Consider the following 12013-nt stretch of genomic DNA (forward strand, 5'->3'; position numbering starts at 1 on the left):
CATGGAGGAGGTAATGTCTGAATAGTCTTGAAAGGAGAAGAGAATTCTGAGAGGTGGAGGAAAGAGTAGGATGAGGTGCAGAGTGGAGGGGGAGGAATATCATGAAACAAACAAACAACAAAAAAAACCAGGCAAGATTGCTCCAATTTTTCATTAGCCAAGCTGGAGTACACACTTGTTTAGAAAATTGCAAATACCCTGTACAGGAAGAAAGGAATAAGCATTTATATAGTACCTACTATGTGCCAGGCATTAGAAATACTATCTCATTTGATCAAATTATCTTTCATATATATATATATATATATATGTATATATATATATGTATGTATGTATGTATGTATATATACACATCAATGAACAGGTGTTAGGATATCTGTTAGATCCATATTTTCCCACAATGCACATCTTGTCAAAAATAAAATAAAACAAAAACACAAATCGCTATGGAGGTAAAGACATGAACATCAGAGTTACTTAAGTGTGGCTTAATTGAACTGGCTTCAGCAGCTGGACATCTTTCTGGAAGTAGCAATAGCTGGACAACATTATACAGCTTGAGACAAAAGACAAGACATTCCATAGGAGCTGAAATATATATTTCTTTATTTCAAGCCTCATGAAAAAGGGCAGTTTTAAAATAGTCACCTAAGCAAAGCTGACTTCTACACTGGCTTATACAAATACAAGAAGGCAGCACATAGAAATCTGAGTTCAAGTTTTGCACGAGCATATAATATATGAAGAGTTAATGAGAATATAAGAGGTGGCCCTGCATTGAAGTTCTAAGTGTTTACATGAGCTGGCTTCAGTCTTGGAGGGAATTCTTACAAATCCCTTCATTTGCCTCATGCCCCCATAAAGGATTTTCCATGGAAACCTCAGATTCATTTGGCTCATTTTATACTGGCAAGTGACAGGAATCTTATACACTTAATACATAGATGCAAATTGGATTGAATTATTCTATGTCTAAGTCTTGTCTCCTTAGACACAAGAATCCCTTCAGTCCAGAGCCTATGTCTTTTCCTCCCATCTCCCTTACAGTGAGATAAAGTCTCACACACATATAAAGGGAAAGAGAGAGAGAGAGAGAGAGAGAGAGAGAGAGAGAGAGAGAGAGAGAGAGAGAGATAAGTGGGACTAAATGGAATGAGAGGTAATACAGTATGGTGGAGAGAATGTTTAACAAGACATCAGGGTTCAAATCCCAGCTGTGTCATTTACTCACATTGAACCTCAGCTTCCTTATCTGTAAAATGGGAATGTTAGATCTGTTATACCTACCTCCTAGAGCTTTTGTGAGCATCAAATGATATCATGTATATAAAATATGGTGCAAACCTTAAATCATTTAAATAGTGCTATTTGTTATTATTACTTATCAATGAACGGTTTGTTGGATTTGTGGGGGTTTTGGAGAGAATTGAAGGGTGGGAGGGAAGAAAGGCTGGAGGCCAGAAAGCCAGACATGACGTTTCTATCACTTGACTACCTCCACTGTAGTTTATGGAGCCCTATGGCCATGGGTCTCATGGATGCCCAATCTCCTATCCTCCCATCTATACTTAAATTTCCAGCCCCTTTTCCAGAGGCTCCACCAAAAGAAAGCCCACATCTAGTATCATTTCCACATTTTAATTTAATTTCAGGGTCCATTTCAGATTAGTAATTAAAGACCCAAAAGCTGTTCAGTCTCACCAATACCAGTTCAGCTTTTTGGGGTCTAAAACTCCTCTTTTGGTCCTCTTCTAGTTACTGGTTCCTAACTTCCCCATAGGACATCATCTAAGAGCCATGGAATGTCAGGACTACAAGAAGCTTGAGAACACAGAAAGTCAGAGCAAGAAGGGTCCTACAACTCCATCTCTAGTTCACTCTCACTGTTGTGTTCAGTCATTTTTCAATCTTGTCTAACTCTTTATGACCCCATTTGGGACTTTCTTGGCAGAGATACTTGAGTGGTTTCCCATTTCCTTCTCCAGATCATTTTACAGATGAGGAAACTCAGGTAGAGTTAAGTGACTTGCCCAAAGTCACATAGCTAGTAAATGTCTGAGGCTGGAATTGAACTCAGATTTTCCCAACCATAGGCTGAAACTCTTTCTACTGTGCCACCTGGAATTCTGAAGGAACTGTATACAAACATTTTCAAGAATAAAGCAGTATTAAATAAAGTTTCAAATAAGCAGACAAGGTGTCAGCGTCACTATCCCCATTCTATTGATTCAAAAACCAAGTGGAGGAATGGGAGAGAGTTATAGAAAATGACTTTCCCCTGGTTGCTTTTGGCACCAGGAGCCCCATTTCATTGTTGTTTAGTCACTTCAGTCATGCCTGACTTTATGACTATCTGGGGTTTTCTTGGTAGAGACACCAGAGCAGTTTTCCATTTCTTTTTCCAGCTCATTTTATAGATGAGAAAACTGAGGCAACCTGAGTTAAGTGACTTACCCAGGGTCACACAGTTAGCAATTCTCCAAGGCCAGATTTGAATTCAGGTCTTCCTGACTCCAGATTCAGTGCTCTATTCACTGCTACACCTAACCTTTTCTTATAACAAAACCTTGCAAAGATTAAGATAGGGATGAAGTGGAGGCTTTTTTAGCTAACTATACAGTAGAGTTGTTCAGCTGTGAGCTCCTTAAGGAAAAGAATGGTTTTTTGTATTCTTATGTATTCCTAGCACTTAGCACACAGTAGGTAATATTGCTACTGGCACACAGTAGGCACTTAATAAATGGTAGTTCACTGATCAAGTCAGGGGTACCATTCCATTGAAAAAAATACTTCTCTTACTGACCTAGTACATAATAACTCCTTTTTCTTTCTTTCTTGGCCTAAAATTCTCACCTCTCTGGGGAGATGGTAAACAGTTCTGATGGTCTCCAAAGAGTTCTATGTCTTTGATATTAATTTATCATTTTATAGCACTCTCAGCTTTCTGAAATTTTTTCCTCAAAATAATCATCTGAGATACAAGTATAATTATTCCATTGTGCACACAGGAACAGAGAAGCTCAGTGACTCTCCTAGCCAGTCAGGTCAGTTAGACCCAAAGCCCAGGTCTTCTGACTCCCCAGACCACTGTTTATTCCACCAAATCACCCTGCTTCTGAAAAAGATATAAAATACTGAGCTCTGGGAAACGATGTGATCCTGAGTGCCTTGGGAGGATGACACTGAAATCTTCCACTCTATGTATTAGTTCATAAGGCATGTGAGGCTTCTCTTCTGTACCTGCTTCAGCAAAAAGACTAAGGGAAAATGCCTGAACCAAAAACCAGAGAGACCTGGACATTACAAGATAAAGGGATCAAGACTACCTTAGCTGGCACAGGTGGTAGTTACCATGTAGGGGAAACAAACAGCAGCAAGAAAAACACGCAAAAGGTCATAGGAAACAAATTCAATAGGGAAACCAGGCAGGAAATGCAGGACTGTAGTTGTTTATATACCAATGCACAAAGAATGGTTAGCCAGCAAACTGATCTAAGGTTCCTAATGCAAGAAGGTAAATTTGACCTCATGTTGAGACTCAGTAGGAAGAAACAAATGACTAAAATACAACCCTAGAAGGATAAATTTTTAAGAGAAACATGATAGGGAAAAGGAAGGGAAGAATTGTCTGTTAAGATAGTAACCATTAGAGGAAGGCAAATTGGGGGAAGGGGTTATCAGAGTGCACAGTGTCTTGAGGGGAGAGATGGGGAGAAAATTTGGAACTCAAAAATCTTGTGAAAATGAATGTTGAAAACTAAAAATAAATAAATAAATTTAAAAAAAAAAAAAAAGAATGAGCTCCACAATTCTGAACTTGTATAGAAACTATAAGCATCCCTCCAAGACTTCACTGAGGAACTACGACCTGAAACTTTTTACTCATCTGCCTTCATCACTAGAGCTGTACCTATCTATGGATGCCATAGCTGGGCTCATTACCCATGATTAGCAGTCCTGATCCTATTGACACTAAATTCCTATTTATGAAGGAGTAAATAATACCCCCACTACCTTCCAAATCTTGCTGCCTATTCTCTCATTTTCATTTACTTTGACCCTACCTTTTCAATGGTGCCCTCCATATCTAATTATCCTTTCCATTGTGCCCTCTGGAACTCATGTCCCATAAAAAACAAACTTCTATTCATTTTAGATCTCTTCCTCTTCGATTTTCAAGTGCTATAGAGACATGACATTTCATCTTTAGCTATCCTTTCTAATACTAGTTGCATACTCTACATGATGCTGGTCCCAGAAAGAATGTTGGAATGTTTCTTATTTCCCATTGCCATTTCTAGATTCTCACTCTACCACCATTACTTGGTAGCCTCTTCTCTGAAGTTCACTCCGTTTACATTCACTCCAGTTCAGATCTTGCTGACCATTATCTACTGTTCCATAGGACATTGTATTTCCTTTCTAAATGAGGTCAATGTCTGACAGTCTTCTTCTTCAACCCAACTCCTGCCCTTACACTGATGAACATCAGCATACATAGTGAAATGTTGTCAAAATTATTAACTTCCCAGTTCTTCAATCTATTCAGTTCACATGGACTACTTTTTCCCCTTACCTCACCTTTCTACAGGAATAGAAATTCCTTTGATCTTGCCATCATGCATAATTGTTCCATTTCCATGCTCAAGAACTCTCAAATTCCTTTATCCAATCATAATCTTTAACCATTCCATTATTTTTTCCTGAACTTTACTCTTCCTAAACCTATTGTTCACCTTCACTATACCTCCAATCCCTCTACCCCTCAGCATTTTGCCAAGGCCATTAAATTTCTTCTGACTATACTCTCCTCCCTTCCCATTCTTACCTTTTTAGTTACCATTTCCCCCTTGTCCTTAAACTCTGACCTTGGATTAATCTTACTCTTGTCTACCTCTTCTCCTACACATATGCTTCTGAAAAGAATTGGAGGAAGTCACATAGCTATGTGGACTGTATCCACTGCAAATTTTTGTGATCTAATCTCAACTGGGCTCTTGCTACAAGGCAAACCTTTTACTACTCTCTAATTATTTATCCTCCTCACCATACCAGTGATTACAATCCTTTTCTTCTCTCCTTAAGTCTTCAATAGCACTCTCCCCCTTCTCAGCTAAGGATCTCAATTCATATTTTACTGAGGAAAATCAAAACCATTGCTAGGACCTTTGTCCAACTTCACCAAACCCTGTGACATCATTTTTTATTATTTTCTGCTTTATCTCTGATGACAAGGTGGCCCTTCTTACTAAGGCCAACTCCTCTATATGAACCCTTTAGCAATCCCCCTCACTTTTGAATCTTTGGTTTCTCTCTTCCTCTGTCTATAAACATGCTTAAGTCCATACTTAAAAAACAACTATTTAAACCTTATCATCCCTCATTACTACTAGTTATACAGGATCTCTCTCTCCCTTTTTCAACTAAACTTGAAAAAACCTACCCAAATTCATTGCCTCCATTAATCCTCTCCTCTTATCTAATCTTCTGTAGTCTGGCTTCCAACCTCATCATTCAACTGAAACTGCTTTCTAGAAAGCTACCAATGATCTCTTATTTGTCAAATCTACTAGCCTTTTTTCTCAATTCTCATACTACTTGACCTCTATAACGATGAATTCTCCTCTCCTCCTGGATACTACTAACTTTTTTAAATAATAAATTTGTTTACTTTTAGTTTTCATTTCCATAAGTTTTAAATTTCCTCCACCTCCCTCCCCTCCCAAGACAGCATGCAATCTGATATAGGTTGTACATACACATTACTTCTAACTTTTTATACTGCATTCTTGTTTCTGTTTCTGCGTCTCTGACTACTCCTCCAGAATACACTTTATTGTATTCCATCTAAGTCACCCTCTAACAGCTTGTAGGTCTAGGATCTCTTCTCAGTCCTCTTCTCTTTTCTCTCTACACCCTATCACTCAATGACCTCTTCAGATCCCCTGAATTTAATTACCATCTCTGCACAGATAGTTCCCATATCCATGTATCTAGGCTTAACCTTTATCTGAAAATTCTGTATCATATCAACAACTGCATTGGAAATTTTGAACTGAATATCACATGAGTATCTTGAACTCAACACACTCGGAAAAAGGATTTATCATTTTCTCCTCAAAACTCAAATGAAATATCTGTAAAGCACTTTTTTTAAAAAACTCAAAAGAGGTTAAATGTATAAAACACTGTGTACAGTTCCTGGCACATAGCAAGTATTTAAAATAAATGCTTTTCCCCTCCCTTCTTCCAAACCTCCCTATAAAGGACACCATGTTTCTTATCATTCAAGGTTATAACTTTGGTATCATCTTAATCTTCTCAATCTCATTCACCCTACATATCTAAACAGTTGCCAAATCTTATTATTTCTACTTCTAAATATTTTATATATGCCTCCTCCTCTCAATTCACATAGCCACCAACCTAGTTCATTTATTGCTTGGTCTACTGAAATAACCTTCATCCAATCAAAGTAAACTTTTATCTGTTTTTTTTTATGTGTTTTGTATATATTGTACCTTACATATATATGTACACCTTCCTGGCCCAAATATGAGCTCTCTGAGTTCAGGAAAAGTATTTCTTTTGCCTTTGTACTCCCAGCCCCTTAGAAATGCCCAGCTTATGGTAAGCATTTAATGTATTAGCAATTGATCAACCAACTTGATTGATTGATGTACACCATTCATTGATTGAATAGCTTCTTAACTTGGTAATTTTATCCTTCAAAGGGTAGAAGTAACAAGTAGAAACTTGATTCTGGATCTAATTTTCACCAATAAATAGAAATTGGATGAATGGGAAGTTTGGGAGAAAGTGTACATTCTATCCTTGAGTTTTTGATAGAGGAAGAAAGAAAAATCAATGACCTCTATCCTAGATTTTGGTGAATAGATTACAAAGGATTTAGAGAAAGAATAGAGAGGAGGAGCCTATTAACCAAAATTCTATAAAGTAGGATGGCAAACTATCAAGAATGAAAGATGGGGGGCAATTCTGAAGAGGAGAAAAAGCAAAGATTTTTTTCTAAATAGAGAGATGTGATTGCATAGGGAACTCACTTGAAAAACTGATTTTAGGGAACATGCCATACTCCTGGGTACAGCAGCATTTTGTGGAATTTTATCTCCAATTGCTAGAATTGTTAGTTAAAGCTCTATAGACACCAAATCATTTTCTGATTCAGTCAACCCTGCAAAATATATCAAATGTTTAAAAATAGTACAAAATATTACGAGGTCACTTAAAGCTGGGACAATCAGAGAAAGGTTCAAGATGAAAAACAAAAAGGCATTTGATTTATCTGTTAAGAGTGGATAAGCTATGTCAACTCATAGCAATTAGGAAGGCAGGCATTCCAGACATGGGACATAGCATTCTACCATGATGTTATCCTTCAATTCACATCCTTGCTCGCAACTCAAGGTTTCCCATTTGCAAAAGTAAGAGTTTGAGCAACATGACCCCTAAAGTCTCTTTTCAGCCTGGAAATTCTAAACTTCTATGATTCTATTGGATTTCACCTGGGAAGGAATCCAAGTTACCAGCCATGCTCTTGAGGTCTTTATTAAAGAGTGTTGTTCTAGCTCTCTACCCTTCCCCCCAGCCTTCATTGTTATTCCAGCCCAAAAGGCTTTTCTTTTTCATTGTCCCTGAATGCTGCTCTTGCTTAAAGGGGTGGGAAATAAAGTAGGACCATATAGCAACTCAATTAATTCTGCATCTACCACTCTAACAAAATCAATTTAGAGCATAGGCATGCGGCAATGCTGACATCATAACACGGTAATTAGAAACAACTTTCATCTCACCGTTTCCTTTGAAGACTGTAATAGCAATTAATTAAACATGCAACACTGCTCTGAACTTTCCCATTGTTCATTGAGGAAATTGGATGAGACGCTAGAGATAAGGGAAGGGGAGTAAAGAAAGAAGCTGGGTTTGACCTCCAGTTTAAATGCCTGCAGAAATCAGTCAGGAAGCATATTCTTTGGGTAAGTCCTAGAGCAGGAATATTGTTTTCTCTGGGACATCATTGTATCTTTTTAAGATGTGAGGACAAAGTTTTCCAAAGTCTTGGCACCCTACAATGAGGTCCATTTTACCACTGGTGTTTTGCGATTTGGGAATGTCCAACTACTAAAAGACAATGGTTGACAAAGAGGAAAGATAACAAGAACCAGTCCTTATCCTCAGTTCTGCCTCATTCCGCAATCAAGGCCCACAGGGCAGAACCAGCATGGTGCAATATAAAGTACACTGACTCTGGAATCAAAGGACCTATGTTCAAATTCCAACTCTGGTACTAATTATCTGTATGACTTTGAGCAAGTCATTTGGTATTCCTGAGTCTTAGTTTCCTCATCTGTCAAATGAAGAGGTTGGAAGAAATGGTTCTGTGACCCCTCAAAGATCTAGACTGATGAGCCAATTGGCTGTTACTCTTGGAGACAGGTTAAGAGACTTTGCAAGTGACCACCAAGATTTCATCTTCCAAGCTTCTTTGAACTCCGTAACTGAAGTCCTGAGACCCATAACCTTCTCAGTCATTGATCATGCTTGGCTCCCTGAGTTCAAAGACTCAGTGGTCCTAATTTTTGATTACTCATCCTCCACTCCTGCCACCATCACTATGTCCTTTCCTAGCACTTAGTCATTTTTTTCCCTTCTAACACCATCTAACACCATTAGAAGTAAAATGGGACATTTTGAAACAAAAATACTGCACCCTTAATGTCCACTTCTAGGTAAATTTGATTTCTATCAAGAATATATTTTGTCAACTTGCTTTGTGGTCAATAAATTCAATTTGATTAATTTTACCAAACATATTAAGCATGAAGTATGTGCAAGGTACTAAACAAGATGCTGGGGACACAAATACTGCACCCTTGATGTCCACTTCTAGGTAAATTTGTTTTCTATCAAGAATATATTTTGTCAACTTGTTTTGTGGTCAATAAATTCAATTTGATTAATTTTACCAAACATATTAAGCATGTAGTATGTGCAAGGTACTAAACAAGATGTTGGAGACACAATGGCAGAAATGAAAAGTAGTATCTGTCATCAAGGATCCTGTATTCTCCTGGGAGACAAAACATGTAAATAGATAAGTACATAAGATAATTTGAGGAATAAGGAAAGACCTAGAGGCCTGACAGTTCAGAGCATTAGGAATAGATGGGCTGTGGAATGGATGGTGAGAACTGGTTTTTCTGTAAATGGGTGGGGAGGAGGGACCTTCAGCAGGTAGGTAACCCATTGGATAGAGCACTGGACCTGGAGTCAGGATAACCTGAGTTCACATCGAGCCATAGACACTTATTATTTGTGTGACTCTGGACAAGTCACTTAATCTCTGTTTGCCTCAGTTTCCTCTTTTGTAAAATAAGGATATTGATAGTACCTACCTCCCAAGGTTGTTGTGAGGATTACATTAGACAATAATTGTAATTAAATAAGATAATAATTACTAATATGCCAGTGCTTGGCACATAGTAAGTGGGTGTGTGGGGGTGGGTGTGTGGGTGTGTGGGTGTGTATAAATGTTAGCTGTTATTATTATCCACAGTAGCTGAAGGGCTGGCCCCTGAGTGGTTCATTATTTGCATGGATGAGATATAGTATCCCCAAACTTCACTACTTTCCCCCGCCCCATCTAGCCTGGAGGAATTGCCACACGTTAAAAAGGAACAAAGGCAAGATTTGATGAGAACCTAAAGGATTTTTTTTTGCCTGGGATAAGCACCACAAAATTTGTCAACACTTTGTATTCATTTATCTGTGTACGTGTTTCACAGTTTGTTGCTTGACAAATAAGGAAGTACAAAGAAGAACCCAGGGAAAGGAGCTCATCAAAGAAAAATGTGATCAAAAAAAGAAGATAGGCAAGAGCAAGGGAGAATGGATGAAATGTCCTGTTTGTGCCACTGGTAATCTCAGGATGTCAGAAAAAAATCAAAGCGGCCCCAACCCAGTATCCTGGGTAAGCTTTCTTCGTTAAATTTAGGGGAGGATATGTACAAGATGTACAAGCCAGCTTGATGGCTTGGTGGATAGAGCACTGGACCAGGAGTCAGGAAAACCTGAGTTCAAATCCAGCCTCAGACACTTACTAACTTGTGACCCTAGGCAAATCATTTAACCTGTTTCCCTTAAACCACTGGAAATGGAAATAGAAAATCACTCCAGTATATTTGCCAAGAAAACCCCATGAATTGTATGATCCATGGGGTCACAAAGAGTTAGGAATGACTGAACAACAACAATGGAAAAGAGTTGTGCAAGGTAGTCAGCATGAAAGAGCAGCTATCTACATGAGTGATGGGTTCATCCATCTCAGAGAACACACAGCCATTTAAGGAATTGAGGATTTTAGCGTACATATTATATCCCCTTCGGTAGAATGAAAACTCCCTTGAAAAAAATATCGTAATTATCATCAATTAATGCTCGCTATTTTTTAGCTGAAACCACTGGTGGGGCAATTGGCTCAGAGCGTCCCTTCAATGGTTGGTCAGGGTGAGGATGAGAAGGAGCAAGATGCTGCCCCAAGTGAGCAAAGCAGAGACTTCAGCACAAGGCCCTAGGGTGCAGGAAAGGTGGGGTGGGGTTGGGATGAACTCCCTCCAGCCTGCAGTCTGGTGGCTTCCTCTTTTAACTAATTTTTCTTGCCAGCTGATGGCTGAGTTCTGAAGTTAAGCTGCCAAGGACTAGAGATGCTGTGGGTCCATCTAAATCGAGACCTGGTGCCCTGGAACAACGCCACAATGACCCTGCTATCAGAATCCCTCCAATTGCTTGAGCCCTCCCATTCAGGTTACCTGGATTTGAACTGCTTTGTGCTTATTAAGTTTATATTTACATATATAGATATAGATGTACCTCTTCCCCTTTAAAATGTAAACTCCTTAATAGCACTCACATTGTGTTTTAAAGTTAGTAAAGTGCTTTATGAATAGGAGCTCATTTCATTCTCACAGTGCCCCTAGGAAGTAGGTGCTGTCATTGTCCTCAGTTTACAAATAAGGACAACTGTGTCACACAGTGGTAAAGTGACTTGCCCAGGGTCACAAAGCCAGGAAGTATTTGATGCCATATTTGAACTCAGGTCTTCCCAATTAGGTTCAGTTCTCTGTTCACTGTACCCGTCCATTGTCTGACCATGTTGGGAGTGAAGGGAAGTGGGAGAAGGAGGAATGAGGGACTGAGGGGAGGGGAGGGGTTGTTTCATTCTTTGTACTTGTATCCCTACTGCCTAAGATAATATCTGGAACTTAATCAATATTCGGTTGATTGACTGATCATAACTCTAGGCATACATAGCCAGATAAACTCAAGTAAATGAGTGACCATATCCACTTGGGCTAATTCTTCATGAAAAAGTGCTGCCAAATCCTCTAAAAATAATCCATCAAAGAAATATAGTCCATGCCAAGTCCTAACTTGTTGTCCCAAAGGAGTTGATTTCTTCTGGCAAGGTCTCCAGCTTTCATTGGAACCAGCTAATCTGTTAGACGGCAATCTCAAATTGGAATAAGACATCCAAAAGCTTCTTGGACTCCTCAGACTACTCTTTGACATTATCCAAGAACTTATTTTCTGTGAGGTAGTGGGTGGCCAAATGGGCAGCTGGACCTGCTAGATTGTATACCAAGAAGGCCACACTGTTAAGGTCTTGGGGAATCCTTCTGGGCTAAATAATTTTCAATGGGCTAAGGATACTGGGAGCTTCTTGCCAGGTAGGTGAAAGACTAAAATACACACAGGGCTAGTTAAAAACCAAGCATTGTAAATGGGGTTCAGATTCTAGCTGGTTAAAAGAATGAAAGACATCTATTAAGCTCTTCCTATGTGCCAAGCATTGTGCTAAGCACTAGTAATACAAATACAAAAGTGTGGCAAGTCTTGTCCTTGAAAAACTCATATGGTATTGGAGAAAATAACATTTATAGGGGAGCATTAGACAAGGGGAAAGGAGTTATGGTCTGGTGAGTAAGAGATGTTC

The sequence above is a fragment of the Notamacropus eugenii genome, chromosome 4 (genome assembly GCF_028372415.1).
Source record: "Notamacropus eugenii isolate mMacEug1 chromosome 4, mMacEug1.pri_v2, whole genome shotgun sequence".
Classification (NCBI taxonomy): domain Eukaryota; kingdom Metazoa; phylum Chordata; class Mammalia; order Diprotodontia; family Macropodidae; genus Notamacropus; species Notamacropus eugenii.